Source organism: Beta vulgaris, chromosome 1 (assembly GCF_026745355.1).
Source record: "Beta vulgaris subsp. vulgaris cultivar EL10 chromosome 1, EL10.2, whole genome shotgun sequence".
NCBI lineage: Eukaryota > Viridiplantae > Streptophyta > Magnoliopsida > Caryophyllales > Amaranthaceae > Beta > Beta vulgaris.
This window is the reverse complement of record NC_079202.1, coordinates 33,114,434-33,128,782: the sequence shown is the minus strand read 5'-3', so window position 1 is coordinate 33,128,782 and position 14,349 is coordinate 33,114,434. Positions and strand designations below refer to the sequence as shown.

The window sequence follows — 14,349 nt, the reverse complement described above, 5'->3', positions numbered from 1 at the left end:
GAATTTCCAAGCCTCTTGGATTTGAGCTCTAAATATAAGGTTACTCATTTTCATTTTTTTTTTCCAATAATTAAGCAAAATTATTGATCAAAGTTGAGTCGTATGCATCACATTTTATTAAATTCAATTTTAGTCCATATCGGAAAAGATGGTTTCAAATAATGTCCAATAATACTACCTACCATCATATGAATGAAAACAAGAGTATATTACACTTTTTGAAAAACCTAAAATGATATGAGAGTTAGATTCTTGGTTTGTTATAACATACATTATGCTCTTAATCTATGAGAACAAGAAGCTTTTGATATGAGAAATTTTGTTACTCAAAATATCACACAAAAGGACGAAAATATATACGTTTTCTTTTATGTGCTAAATCTATGAGATTTGTGTGGTAGGGCGGGTAGATAGAAATTGACATGTATGTTCAATCGTTGATTCAAATCAAAAGGTTATTTGGATATGGATGGTAGAGATCAGATTAGAAGATTTACAAATAAAAAAGAGGCAGTAATGAAAAGGTTATCATAGTAGAAATACTAGATTATCAACCAAATTAATCAATTAGCACACACAAATCTAGACAAAAATTATAGACAAGGAGTTATCCGCATCATTACCCAAACTTGCAGCTATGGTTTAACCAAATTTGTCAAGATGCTTTTTTTCTAAAAAAATTTATCTTGAGCAGACGAGAATCTTAGGTGTACAACATCTAGATCATAAGCCCGTTATAATTTTCTCAAAACAAGATCATAACATCTAAAGTAGAAGCTATTAGTTTTGAAATTTACATAGACTTGTTCTCATGAAGTTCTCAAAGTATAAAAACATTTACTAATTTAATGATATTGATGGCAATATGTAAAAGTATTTCATATCGCCAATTCAAAAGTATTAAACAAAATTTTCAAATATCAAGCACAATTTAAGGAAATCATAGTTGTACAATGTTTGGGTCATAAGCCAGTTTTAATTATTCTTAATACGAGATCATAAAATATAAAATCACAAGCTATTAGTTTTGACATTTAGATATAGTTGTTCTCAGAGTTCTCAAGTCCAAAAGCATTCACTATAGTCAATGACATTGATGGTAATATATATGTAAAAAGTATTTTTCCTTCTCTAGAATGTTCATTCACTTTTATTTCAAGGTCCAGATTTTGAAAATTTTAATATAATTTTATCCTAATACTCCGTATGTGTTAAGAATATCGTATAAGATATGCCTAAATCCATTAAATTTGTTAATGATATATTACAAAAAAAAAAATTGATGATCAAATGTGTGCATTCAAGACTCTGAATAAGCAAAGATAACAACATTAAAGAATTGATCCCAGTTTGACCAATGGCTATTGTGACACACAAAAAAGGATTGTGCGTCATTTTCTATTTAAATAAGTAAATTATCATGAATCCAGCCATTGATTTTCTGTAGCTAACAACTCATGATTTAGAAAACCTGTACATATGGTTAATAGCAAATTAAAATTTACTTTCACAAAATTTTATGTATATATTTATTTCTTATATTCATAACTTTTATATTATCACTTTTATAGATCAACAGATCAAATATTTAAACCCTGATTTTAGGGGAGATAATGTATAAAATCCTAAAGTTATAAAACAATAAATTTCCTGTGCAACTTGCATGGGTCTAAAATTAAAAGCATGGCTAGAGCGGTGGCTAGCCAAACATGGTGCAGTGATGGTGCAAGAAGGAAAGAGAAATGATGAACGGGATTGTCAAAAGTGGGAGCGAAAGCGAGTCTATGTCTTAGTGTTAGTGGTTGTGCGGATTGTAATTTAATTTATACTCTAAGGGAAGGAGTAGACAAAGCAAGGATTATTTCAATCAACTCTTTTTGAAAAAAAAGGTGCGACACATGATCCATCATGACATTAACTACATCAGCCACTGAACACATGGGTCAGAAGTCTGTTTTAAAATATTCTAAATACATGATTATAATATTTCAAAACACAATTAATATTCATCACCATGATTTTAGGAGAAGCTTCTTAAAATCTTCCATTCTTAAAACAAAAAACATACAGCGCCCAAACCAAGGAAAACAGAGAGAATTGTCATCTTTGATTGCATTTGATTGGAGAAAATAAAGATAAAATTTGAAGGTGATCATGAGAGAGGAAAGCGATAATGGTTTTTGCAGAGTATGAGATGGAGAAAGTGAGTGTGGTTGTTGAATTTCAATTGCCAAACAATAATGTTAATATAGGAGCAACTTAATATTGCCCAAGCGGGATGAGCACTTATTCGTATTTGACTACCCTATTGTAAATGTTTTTATATTAAAAACGTTTTTGAAGTCGCCAACAAGTGTTTAAAGAAATAATCATAAACCTAATTGGATATGAAAAATCATAGGGATAAACTAGGGACTTATCCAATGTAGATTTTCCCGTCTAGACTCCATAGATGGTAAAAATGAACCAAAGTTTTGAGTTCGGCAAGGGTACAATACAGGAACCATATTGCCCATTGCTGGTCTCTACTTAATATCGATTCATGTCAATTTTTAAGCAATAGAATAACCAAATGATGTTTTATGCACCCTAAAAATAATTAATCTAGGTTGGTTCAGAAAACACATAAAAGACTATTTTTTAGCAAACATGTTATTATGCAGTCAATTTATAGGGAACCTAACAGGTTGTCTAAATTAATTTGATTAATATTAGAACAATTATTTAGGTCTTTGATTAACAATAATAACATGTGGGTGATTATAAGTAGTAAAGTAGGACAATCATGAAAACATATAATGCTAAGATATGGATAATAATAATATGAATATAAAATAAAGTGTAGAAAAGGGATTAGAATATACAGAGGCACGATTTTTATATTAAATATCTACATCATGAAAGAACTAGTAAGTAACTACAATACAAAAATAATTAATTTATTTAAGGAGCCTCAGGATTATACCGTGGCTTGGGTCTATGAGACTGGGAACCTTCAGGACGAGCAATCATGAAGCTTGGAAATTTGAATGTATGAAAGTATGTAGATTGAATGTATTTGTGTTTGAAAGTATGAATTTTGTAGGGAGGTTTTGTAGTTCGTAGAGAGGTATTCATCATATATTCGTCGAGTGTTATGTGAAAAATCCGTTTTTGAAATATGTACGAAAATCAACCCTATTTATAGGGAAAATGACACTACGGTTCACGCGCAAGCCGCGTCTTGTGCAGGCTGACGTGTCAAGCGCATGACGCGGCATGCACATTAGAAAGCGTACACGTGGTAAGCGTTTTGAAAAAAATAAGAAAGAAAAGTGGCGTCTAACACAGAGCTATGCCCTAGACGCAGTGTGGCACAGTGTCATATGTCAGGAAAAGTTGTGCCTGACGTACAGATGTGCGCCAGGTGCAACACTACAAGAAAAATCGCCTACAAAGGCAAGGTAGATTTGCCTCTAAAATCAAAGATGTAGTCTCCAATTGCTTTTTGAAGCAAATTAATGGTTGCCTCTAATAGTTTTGTCGCTGCTTAATTAATGGTTGCTTTTAAAAGTCTCTTTTTGAGGCAATATAACTTGTTGCCTCTGAAAGGCTCTACATTTAGAGGCAACCATAGACTCTTGCCTCAAAATATAACTAGAGGCAACCACATATTCTTGCCTTAAAATATAATTAGAGGCAATATGAAACATTACTTTTAAAAACTAGGGTTTTTCTACGTTATACCCTTGTGTTTCTTCAATTTCTACGTTTTACCCTAGCTTTTTAAAAATTCCACACGGTACCCTCAAGCTTACCTTTTTTAATGCACGATGCCCAAACTACTGATTATATGTCATTAATTTCATTATTTTTTTAAATTTGTTGGAACTAATTTGACTTATACATAGTTTAACCCTTAGAAGGTTATTCACTAATTAGATTCGTTCCACCGGATTATAAAAAGTAGACGAAATTAATGATGTATAATCAGTGGTAGGGGCATTGTCCGTTGAAAAAGGTTAGTTCAAGGGTATTGTGTGGAATTTTGAAAAGTTTGGGGTACAACGTAAAAATTGAAAAAATACAAGGGTATAATGTAGAAAAACCCTAAAAACTACATATATATATCTAGGGGCAACCATATAATTTTGTCTCACAATATAATTAAAGGCAATATAGAAAGTTCCTTCTAAAACCCATATATATCTAGGGGCAATCATATGATTTTGCCTCGAATATAATTAGAAGCAATATAGAAATTTGTTTTTGAAAATTTACATATTTATGGACAACCATATAATTTTAATTCAACACATAATTAGAGACGATGTCTTATTTTCCAAATAATTATATTCACATGCAATTTGAGACCTATTGTAATACCCCGACAATTCTCTAATTTTCAAAATACCGTTTCAATATAAAACTTAGAGAATTATCAAAGTATTATCACCCATGTTTAACGTATCGGCTTATTCAGATTTTTGCATCGGAAATAATAATAAATAAACTTTGATAATAAAATTTAGTCGACCAAAAAGTAAACTCCAAAAGTCAAACAAACACAAAAAAGTCAACCTCAAAGTTAAAAGTCAACCACAATAGTCAAAGTCAACTATGAAAAGTATAAAGTCAATTGTAAAATGTAAAGTCAACACAAAATCTCCAATTCCCAAACCCATGATGCATCATCTTAAAACCTGTGACGACGATGTTCTATTGATCCTGAAAGACTGATCACCAATTGGGTCATCCCAAGATCAATAAGGCATATCCATGATCAACACATAAACACAAAGCATGTAATCAACAAAGTTGAGTAATACATAGTAAATAAATAAATAAACCTAACATGATACTAATAAATATTAACCAGGGATAAATAATAATATAATAACATCGCATACTACTTTTACTGAACTTAACTCCACAACTAATAAGTTAATTAATTTAGATGGAATAGTAATGGAACGAGTTGTCTAAACCAAAACCACTCTTCTATCTAGAAGACAAAGTACGGGCGCGACTCCAAACTCGCCTAACCTATGATATCGAGGAACCTTTAAAATAAAAATAGGACACAGTGATCAATCCGGTCCCAAGAAAAGCCATGGGCTACCCTCATGTACTCCAACTGATACTTGTCCAATACTTCAGACATGCACAAATATAAAGTTATTGCTATTCACATTTAACTTTACATGATTAATATTTATTCACTTATTATGACGCACAAGAAGGACAAATGATATAATCATCAAAGAATCACAAACTTTCATTTTTATCTTACACCTAGATAAGGTGATTAATAACTTAACAACCCAAGATTAATTCCAACATTAAGCCCATAACCTTTTTTATTTGTTGAGTCAAGTCAAAAATCAACCAACTTTTCATAGGTGAAAAACAACTTACCAAATAAGACCCTTGGTCCTAATAAAGTAATTAAAATAATCAAAAGGAACAACATGATTCAATCATGATCCAATACCAACATAAATATTAACCCCTCATGTAAATTAATAAAGTAAAGTTCCCAAATCCCATATGCTTGCATCAATATTCCATACAAACATAATATCATCATAATCAACATGCTTCACACAACGGCATAAAACATTGTAAATCCAATTGAATATAAATCACATATGAACTAAGAATAGTTCCCTATACATGATACTACAAAGATTCCATCGTTAGGGCATATTATTAATTCAACTAACACATAGGTATGTACGTACTTTGTGTAGACAAATCGAGAGGCCACTTTCACAAGCTTAAAAGTTGCCTAAAGAGAATTCTCTGCCTAAAATAATCAAATATAACCACAAATCAATACTCCATAAATTTTCACCAATATTAAAATACTTTAAACCCCCTTTAACTGTGTTTGAAAACCTTTACCATCATGAAAACTTACTTATTAAAGCTTCCTAGTATAGTACTACTGTAACACCCCCAAAATCCATACACGTCTAATGCTACGTCGCATCGACTTTGGGAGTGTTACCGCCGCGATGGAACGCAAGGCATAATTAGAAATACGGTAACTCAAATTCATTGTCTCAAAACCAAATTGCAGCGGAATAGAAAATGTAATTACAACTCGGGAATCATAGATGACCCCTCTTTATTCAAACTCAAACCATGTAACAATGTTCTATAAAATTCATTAATGATCAAACCAAAAGTTAACTTCAAACTACAGTCTAGCCCCCATATGCTTGATGTCATGCAGCAGCACCAGCTCACCTAGTCTGCTCCCCATTGAAGTATCAATAGTTCATCACAGGACAACAAACACATAAAACACACAGGTCAGCTATGCTGAGTACGTAATGAACCATGAAACATATGAACATAAATGAGCATACATTACAACTGTTATATGAACCTACGTTATCTCACATCCTTTAATCTTTCATTATTTGGCATCGAACGGGCACCGTCATCTTACTAGAATCATACGGGCTACTGAATCCTTAATAGACAACTTGGTCTATTAGATGAAATGCAAATACGGTTTTGTTCCGTCTCACACCCATCACCTTAGTATGCATACCCCCAAGATCGAACGGAACCTTCCGCCTACTTGAGTTATCAAAATATAAGGACACTACTGTCGTCACAGTAGGCCTGCGTAGGAGTGTAGGACAAGTCCTACACTCCCCCCATTGTTCTATACTTGTAGGGAGTCCAACTACAAGTATCGCCATAATCTTCTTTTATTACCAATCATTCTTTTATAACTTTAAGGAGTCATTTACATACTCTCTTAATTACCAAACTCAATCTTATCCCTAGTAACACTCTTGTTACTCTATAGATCAGATTAATAATGCTGATGTTACACTACGATAGAACTTCGCATTTCAATGCAACATATTTCAATGCATCATATTGATTTCACGTTATAAACGTCTAACCAAACAATCACAATCAAATGTTCCCTATCATGGTACTAGGTTCCAATAACATGAACTGCAACCTAAACATGATACTAAGCTTTGAAAGTAAACTGGTACGCGTACGTACCTTGTAACGGAGAATTTTCGCTGACTTAATAGAACGAGCCGCTTATGAAATTGGGACCTAAATCGTTAAAACAAAGCTTTAGTGTTACGTCCTTGATAACACTAACAACTACTACGTACTAAGACCATAACGATCTAACGATTCGAATTACGCAATAGTTAAAACCTTATTCCAGAACTTTCGTTATAATTCTAATCTAGTGAATTTAACGTCTTTTAGAAGTCAGAGTTAGTGAGTAACTAAGTTAGTTAGTAACATTAGTCCACTGTTTTACCCATCCAAAATGTCATAAGTCCAGCCTGTCTTATGTCCAAAAGTCAAGTCATATGTCCAAAGTAAGTCATATGTCCAAATATAAGTCAATGTCCAAGAGTAAGTTCCATGTCCAAAAGGTAAGTTCCATGTCCAAAGGTAAGTCATGTCCAAAGTCAGATTTCATGAAACAGGTTACTCATGAAACATAATAATGTAACTAATAATAAGACACATTTTCCTACTTCCAACTTATTCCAATTACAAACCTAACCAGAATTTATACTTAAAACAGAACAATAATTAATAGTTAACAATCTAATAAATTACTAAACACTCTAATTATTAATTATAATTACAAACCTTCTTAACTACGAAACAGTAAATATAAGAATAATTAATAAACTGACATACTAAGTTAAGTACAAAATTATACCGTAGAAATCGCCGGCGAAAGAATTCCGGCGACCGAAGACCACACCACACACGCGCACGAAACCCTCAACACCACGACTCTTGTCGCAGCACTCGACCCACTTTTCGCACAAGAATTCCGGCGGAACTCGCACCCTCGTGCTCAAAGAATTCGCACCACACGACCCTTCACCAACACCCCGTCGCTGCGTACGTCGCCCACACTGCGCGACACTCGCGAGCCTCACACGAACCACAGCACTCTTCGCACCAAAACTCCCGGACAGAACTCTCGACAACTCGCGCACAACTCGACCCCTTCGACGAAATCGCGCAACCTTTCGACCCTCGACGCCTGCGCACCCTGCGCGCGCTCGAACCTTGACCTTCGTCGGACCCTTTTGCACGAAGCCAAAGAAGAAGAGTAGCGAGCGAAACCCGCGAGAGAAGATCCGAGAGAGAGAAAGAAAATTCTGAGAGAGAGAAGGAAGAAGGTCGGCTGAGAGAGAGAGAGAAGAAAGTCGGCTGAGGAGAGGGAGAAGGAAGGGTTTAGGGTTTTCTGAAATTCCCTCTCCTTTTCTTTTTATACTCCCTTCAAAAGGTAGTAACCCTAGGTCAAGTGATGATTAGGTTACTCTTTTAAAATTCCGAAAATTCCTAACAAATTCATACTAACAATAATTTATTCCTATTAATTTGTAAATAAATTAAAATACCTTTTTATTAATTCTTTTATATTTTCTTAATTAGTACGAAATTAGTATTAAAAATACGGAGTATTACAGGCTTCCCCCCTTAAAAGAAGTTTCGTCCCGAAACTTTGGGTAGCCCGTCTTAACGACGATCTTTTGCACTTCTAAGTCCCAAATTTCACAAGCGTTTTCTAACGTTCACACAATAGATAAGCATTTTCACACATAACTAGCATATAACTAACATAATCAACATAATTAACATACTTTAGGGTGAAAGCGCGAAATTCTATCGCATTCTTCCCCCCTTAAAAGAAAAGTTACGTCCCCGTAACTCACGTACCTCTTGGAAAAGCTCAGGGTACTTCAGACGCATTGCATCTTCGGCTTCCCATGTGGCTTCCTCGTAGTTTGATTTCTCCACAACACTTGACAATTCTGACGTCCTTATTCCTCGTACTTCGCACTTTGCGGTCTAGGATCTGGACAGGTTTCTCCTCATAGGACAAAGTTTCGTCTATCTCTACGTTTTAGGTTCAAGGACATGTGACGCATCAGGTACGTATCTCCGGAGTTGGGATACGTGAAACACGTTATGGACCCTTTCTAAGTCGTTGGGTAAATCCAGGCGATAAGCAACTTTCCCTACCCTCGCCAGTATCTCATAGGGTCCTATGAACTTAGGGCTTAGCTTCCCTTTTTCCCGAATCGCATCACTCCTTTCATTGGGGACACCTTAAGCAACACTTTTTCCCCAACTTCGAAATTTTCGTCCCTTGCTTCTGGTCCGCATAGGATTTTTGCCTGTCCTGTGCAGTCTTAATCTTTTCTTGAATGACTCGCACTTGATCCATCGTCTCTTGAATCATATCAGGTCCTAACACTACAGTCTCACTGATGTCGTTCCAACACAAAGGGCTACGACACTTTCTCCCGTACAACGCTTCAAATGGTGCCATCTTAATACTAGCATGGTAGCTGTTGTTGTATGAGAATTCTATGAGGTCCAAATGGTCTTCCCATGACCCTTGGTATTCTAAAGCACATGCTCGCAACATGTCCTCTAAGGTCTGAATAGTTCGTTCTGTTTGACCATCGGTAGCTGGGTGAAAGGCTGTACTCATTAATAGCTCACTACAATGCTTCCTGGACCTTTTTCCAGAAATTCGACAGGAATCGAGAGTCTCGATCTGATACTATACTTGTGGGTACTCCATGCAATCGAATGACATTTTTCACATAAGCCTTGGCTAAGGCTTCCATACTCCACGTATCTTTCATAGGTATGAACCTTGCTGTCTTGGTTAGTCTATCCACTATCACCCAAATGGTATTATTGCCTCCCCCTAGGTAAGGCGACAACGAAGTCCATGGATATCGAGTCCCATTTCCATGTCGGAATGTCTAAGGGTTGAATCTTTCCTTGAGGTCTCTTGTGTTCACTTTTGACTTTCTGGCATGTTAAGCATTTGGAAACAAACTCAGCTACTGCTCTCTTCATACCAGGCCACCAAAACATCTTCTTGAGGTCCTTATACAACTTATCTCCCCCTGGGTGGACAGAATACGTCGTGTTATGACCCTCGCTCATTATCTTTTGTTTCAGCTCTTCACACTTTTGTGGCACGCACCACTACCCTTATATCGTATGCTCCATCCTCATGGATCGCAAACCCCTCTGCTTTGCCCTCCTTAAGCTTTGCCTTGACTCGCTCAAGTTTCACATCCCCAGGTTGACTCGCCCTTATCTCTTCTAGGAAGTTAGGTTCGATGGTTAGGGCACTCAGCAATCTTTCTACCTCCCCTTCATGAACAACTTCTATCTGAAGTCTAGAGAATTCCTCACAAAGTTTGTCGGCAACGACTAATGTATTCAGGCTATGGCTAGACTTGCGACTTAACGCATCAGCAACAACGTTGGCTTTACCCTCATGGTATTGGATGTCTAAGTCATAGTCCTTATGAGCTCTAACCATCTGCGCTGCCTCATGTTGAGGTCTTTCTGGGTGAAGATATATTTAAGGCTTTTGTGATCGGTGAAGATACGGCAGGTTACCCATAGAGGTAGTGTCTCCAGATTTTGAGTGCAAATACTATGGCGGCCAATTCTAGGTCATGTGTTGGGTAATTGACTTCATATGGCTTCAACTGTCGGGACGCATAAGCTATAACTTTCCCGTTTTGCATCAGAACACACCAACCCATTTTTGGATGCATCACTATACACATCATATCCTTCGTTCCCATTAGGCAAGGTTAGGACAGGGGCTGAGGTTAATTCTCTTTGAGTGTTTGGAAGGCCTTCTCACTGTCCTCATTCCAGGTAAACCTACAATCCTTCTTCATCAGGTTTGTCATAGGTTTTGCTATTTTGGAGAAGTCTTTCACAAATCTCCTATAGTAACCGGCTAAACCCAAGAAACTTCGTATATCCGTGACATTCTTTGGAGTAGGCCATTCACTCACGGCTTTGATTTTCGCAGGATCGACTGATACACCCTCCTTAGAGATAAAATGACCCAAAAATGACACTCTTTCCAACCAAAATTCACATTTCGAAAACTTTGCATATAGTTGGTTGTCCCTAAGTGTCTGCAAAATGACCTCAAATGATCTCATGTTCCTCCTTGTTCTTGAATAGATCAGGATATCGTCTATGATACTACGACGAATTTGTCTAGGTAGGGTCGGAAAATTCTATTCATAAGGTCCATGAAAACTGCAGGTGCATTGGTTAACCCAAAAGGCATAACCGTAAACTCATAGTGGCCATATCTGGTTCGAAAGGCAGTCTTAGGTATATCATGATCAACAATCCTCAACTGATGGTAACCAGACCTTAAGTCGATTTTGGAGAACATTCCCGCACCCTGAAGTTGGTCGAACAAATCATCAATCCTAGGTAATGGATACTTGTTTTTCACAGTGACATTGTTCAACTCCCGGTAGTCTATACATAACCTCAAGCTACCATCCTTCTTTTTCACAAATAGACGGGTGCTCCCCATGGCGACATGCTAGGTCTAATATACCCTTTGTCTAGAAGTTCCTCTAACTGGTTCTTTAACTCATTCATTTCTGCCGGAGCCATCCGATACGGGGCTTTCGAAATGGGTCCAGTCCCAGGTACTAGGTCAACGGTGAACTCTACATCTCTCCTTGGAGGCATACCAGGTATTTCCTCAGGAAAGACATCCTGGAATTCTCGGACTATGGGCACATCTTCAGGCCTTAACGGATCATCCTACTCTTCTCACTGAACACATAAATAGGGGCCAACCCTTGTCTACGTAGTTCTTAAGTTGTAACGCATTGATAACTTTAATTCCTGGTTCTCGAGGTATCCTCCTATATGACACTCTTTTCCCCGAAGGGTCCTTTAGTTCCACTTTTTGCGCATCGCAATCTATCTTAGCCTGTACTTCCCAAGCCAATCCATCCCCAGAATGATATCTAGGTTTGATAAGTTAAACTCTATCAGATCAGAGGGAAAGTATCCCTCACCTATCTTTAATGGCACTTTTAGGAATCTTTTAGAACAATTAACAGTCTCCCCAGATGGAATGACTATAGGCATAGAAATCGACTCAGACTCGACCAATGTTAAATTTCTAACAGTTGCATGGGCAATAAATGACAAGGATGCTCCAGAATCAAATAAAACTTTAACAGGAGTGGAGTTGATAGAAAATGTACCCGTGACAACGTCTCTACGAGCCTCTTCTTCACTAGCCGTCATCATGTACAGCTTCCCTTTGCCCTTATCTTGGGAACTAGTTGCATTGTTACATTAGAGACTTGGTTGCTGGTGTTGGTAGCGGGCTTGGAATAGTTAGAATTCCCATTGTAATTACCTCCCCCGTTACCATTCCCGTTACCATTTCCGTTTCGGGGCTTGTCCCCATAGTTCCCCTTCCTTTGGCCATTGGGGTTTAGCTTGTTTTTCGAATAGCATTCATAGGCTCTATGCCCATCTTCCCACATTCCCGGCATTCAACCTTGTTACCCTCACAATCCTTACCAGGATGGTTGTTCGGGCACTTTCTACACCGATATACACGCTCAGGTCTGCGGTTATTGGTGTTATTGTTGCGGTTGTTGTTGTTGTTGTTGGGATTAGGGTTATTATTGGGTCCCTTACCAAAATTTCTCTGAGGGTTTTGATTTTCTGGTTCCCGTTGTGCTTTTTCTCAAACTTTTGGCCCTCAGGGTTTGGGTTATCCTTACGTTTCTCGCCAGCTTACCCCTTCCTCCCTTTTCCTGATAGCATAAAGGTGGGCAGCTTTGCCAAACACATGGTCCAGAGAGGTGAATGTATCTCCCCCAGTCTACCCTGCAGGTCAAGGGTAAGTCCCAATTCAAAACGTGAGGCTTTAGCCTCCTCAGTAGGGGCAATCTCTGGGGCAAACCTCATCAGTTCAATAAATTTTCGGTAATATTCCTCTACCGACATGGTCCCTTGCTCCAGCATCATAAACTCTGGGCTTTTTGTTTCTTAAGATACGGAGGGTAGTACTTGTCTCTTAGGGCCTTTTTAAAAGTTTCCCACCCGAAACCCGGTTGGCTAGAAGGTTGTCCTTAGCCTGGGTCCACCAGAAATGGGCATCCCCCTGCAGATAGTAACTAGCTAAGGGCACGTTTTCTCGTCAGGACAGGAAGGTGAAGAAAAGCTTATCAAATTCCCCAACCCAGTTTTCCAACTCTTCAGGTCCCCTTTTCCATTTAGTATAGGTGGGTTCCTACGGGCCACTTTTTCAGATAGGTCCCATCCCGGCTGTGACCTTGGGCTAAGTTGGCTGTAATCTGTACTAGGTCACGTATCGATTGCTCGATGTTAAGAGAGGTGTCAGGGGCGCCTCCCGATCGAACCATTCTGCGCTGAAATTAACATAGTAGCTATTTCAGTGACTTACACATAATTTTTGTTTTAACTTATTCAACGAATACACATTTAACATATAAACATATATTGCGAACACCTTTAAGTCTGTACTGACTTGCATTACAATCATCCAAAATAAGATGCCAAATTAACAATAAAGATAACATATGCACTATTATTGAAAATGGGAATGTAATATTTGTAAAGAAATACATATATATATATATATAAATCAAATAATGTTACTCCCTAATCGGCATGCAAGCCTTATTATCCTAACATAACAAATGAACAAAAACGATCAAAATAAAACAAAAATCCTAATCCTACATATATGTTCAAAGAACTATGGGCAAGCGGTGAGCTTCATCCTCTGATCCAGAATCCTCCATCCTCCATCAAGGTCAATCTCATCTGCCAGGCTCGCCGTCCTCAAAGAATATATCTCTAGTATGGGTCCTGGTCTTCCTCGGGTCTTTTCCTCGATGGGATCCTCCTCCTCAATGGGATCCTCCTCCTCAATGGGATCCTCCTCCTCAATGGGATCTCCTCTCAATGGATCCTCCGCTCAATGGGATCCTCTTCCTGAACAGGATTCTCATCCTCAACAGGGTCTTCATTCTCAGCAGGGTCCTCTTTCAACTGGTATATCCTCTAGTGGAGGTGGCTCTCATCATCATCCTCCCCATGTAACCCTGGTACAACCTGGACCCCACCCAACACTATAATGAAGGTCCTATTGTTCCTTTCATCATCAGAGACGTAAGTGACTGTCCTAAGATTCTGAAAGTCATCGGCTATAACTCATCCTCAAATGGTGGTATCTTGGCCTTTTGCCACAGGTGCTGATGGCGGTTCAGGTATGACCCCTGGGTTCTCAGAATTCCCATCTAGGCCCTATTGCTCGAACTTTCCCTTCAGATGAAGTAGAAGGGTTTTGACCCCTGGTTCACGAACCCTCCACTCATTCTCGCAGTATTTAAGGTCAGTGAGGAAGTGCTTTTCGGAAGGAGGTTCTGGTATCCGTAGGTATGCTTATTCCTATTGAAATACCCTTGTAGTCACATATCCCCTACTACGATGAACAAATCT

At 37.8% G+C, this 14,349-nt stretch overlaps 1 long non-coding RNA gene across 1 annotated transcript; it reads right to left on the bottom strand.

Annotated features, from left to right (window-relative positions):
- Positions 1 to 6,014: 6,014 nt before the first annotated feature.
- On the bottom strand, positions 6,015 to 12,159 carry LOC130590645 (uncharacterized). The gene is made up of 3 exons (XR_008968486.1): positions 12,072 to 12,159; positions 7,018 to 7,074; positions 6,015 to 6,239 (listed from the first exon to the last, which is right to left on the bottom strand). It is a non-coding gene; the product is annotated as an uncharacterized LOC130590645 (long non-coding RNA).
- Between the last annotated feature and the right edge of the window lie 2,190 nt (positions 12,160 to 14,349).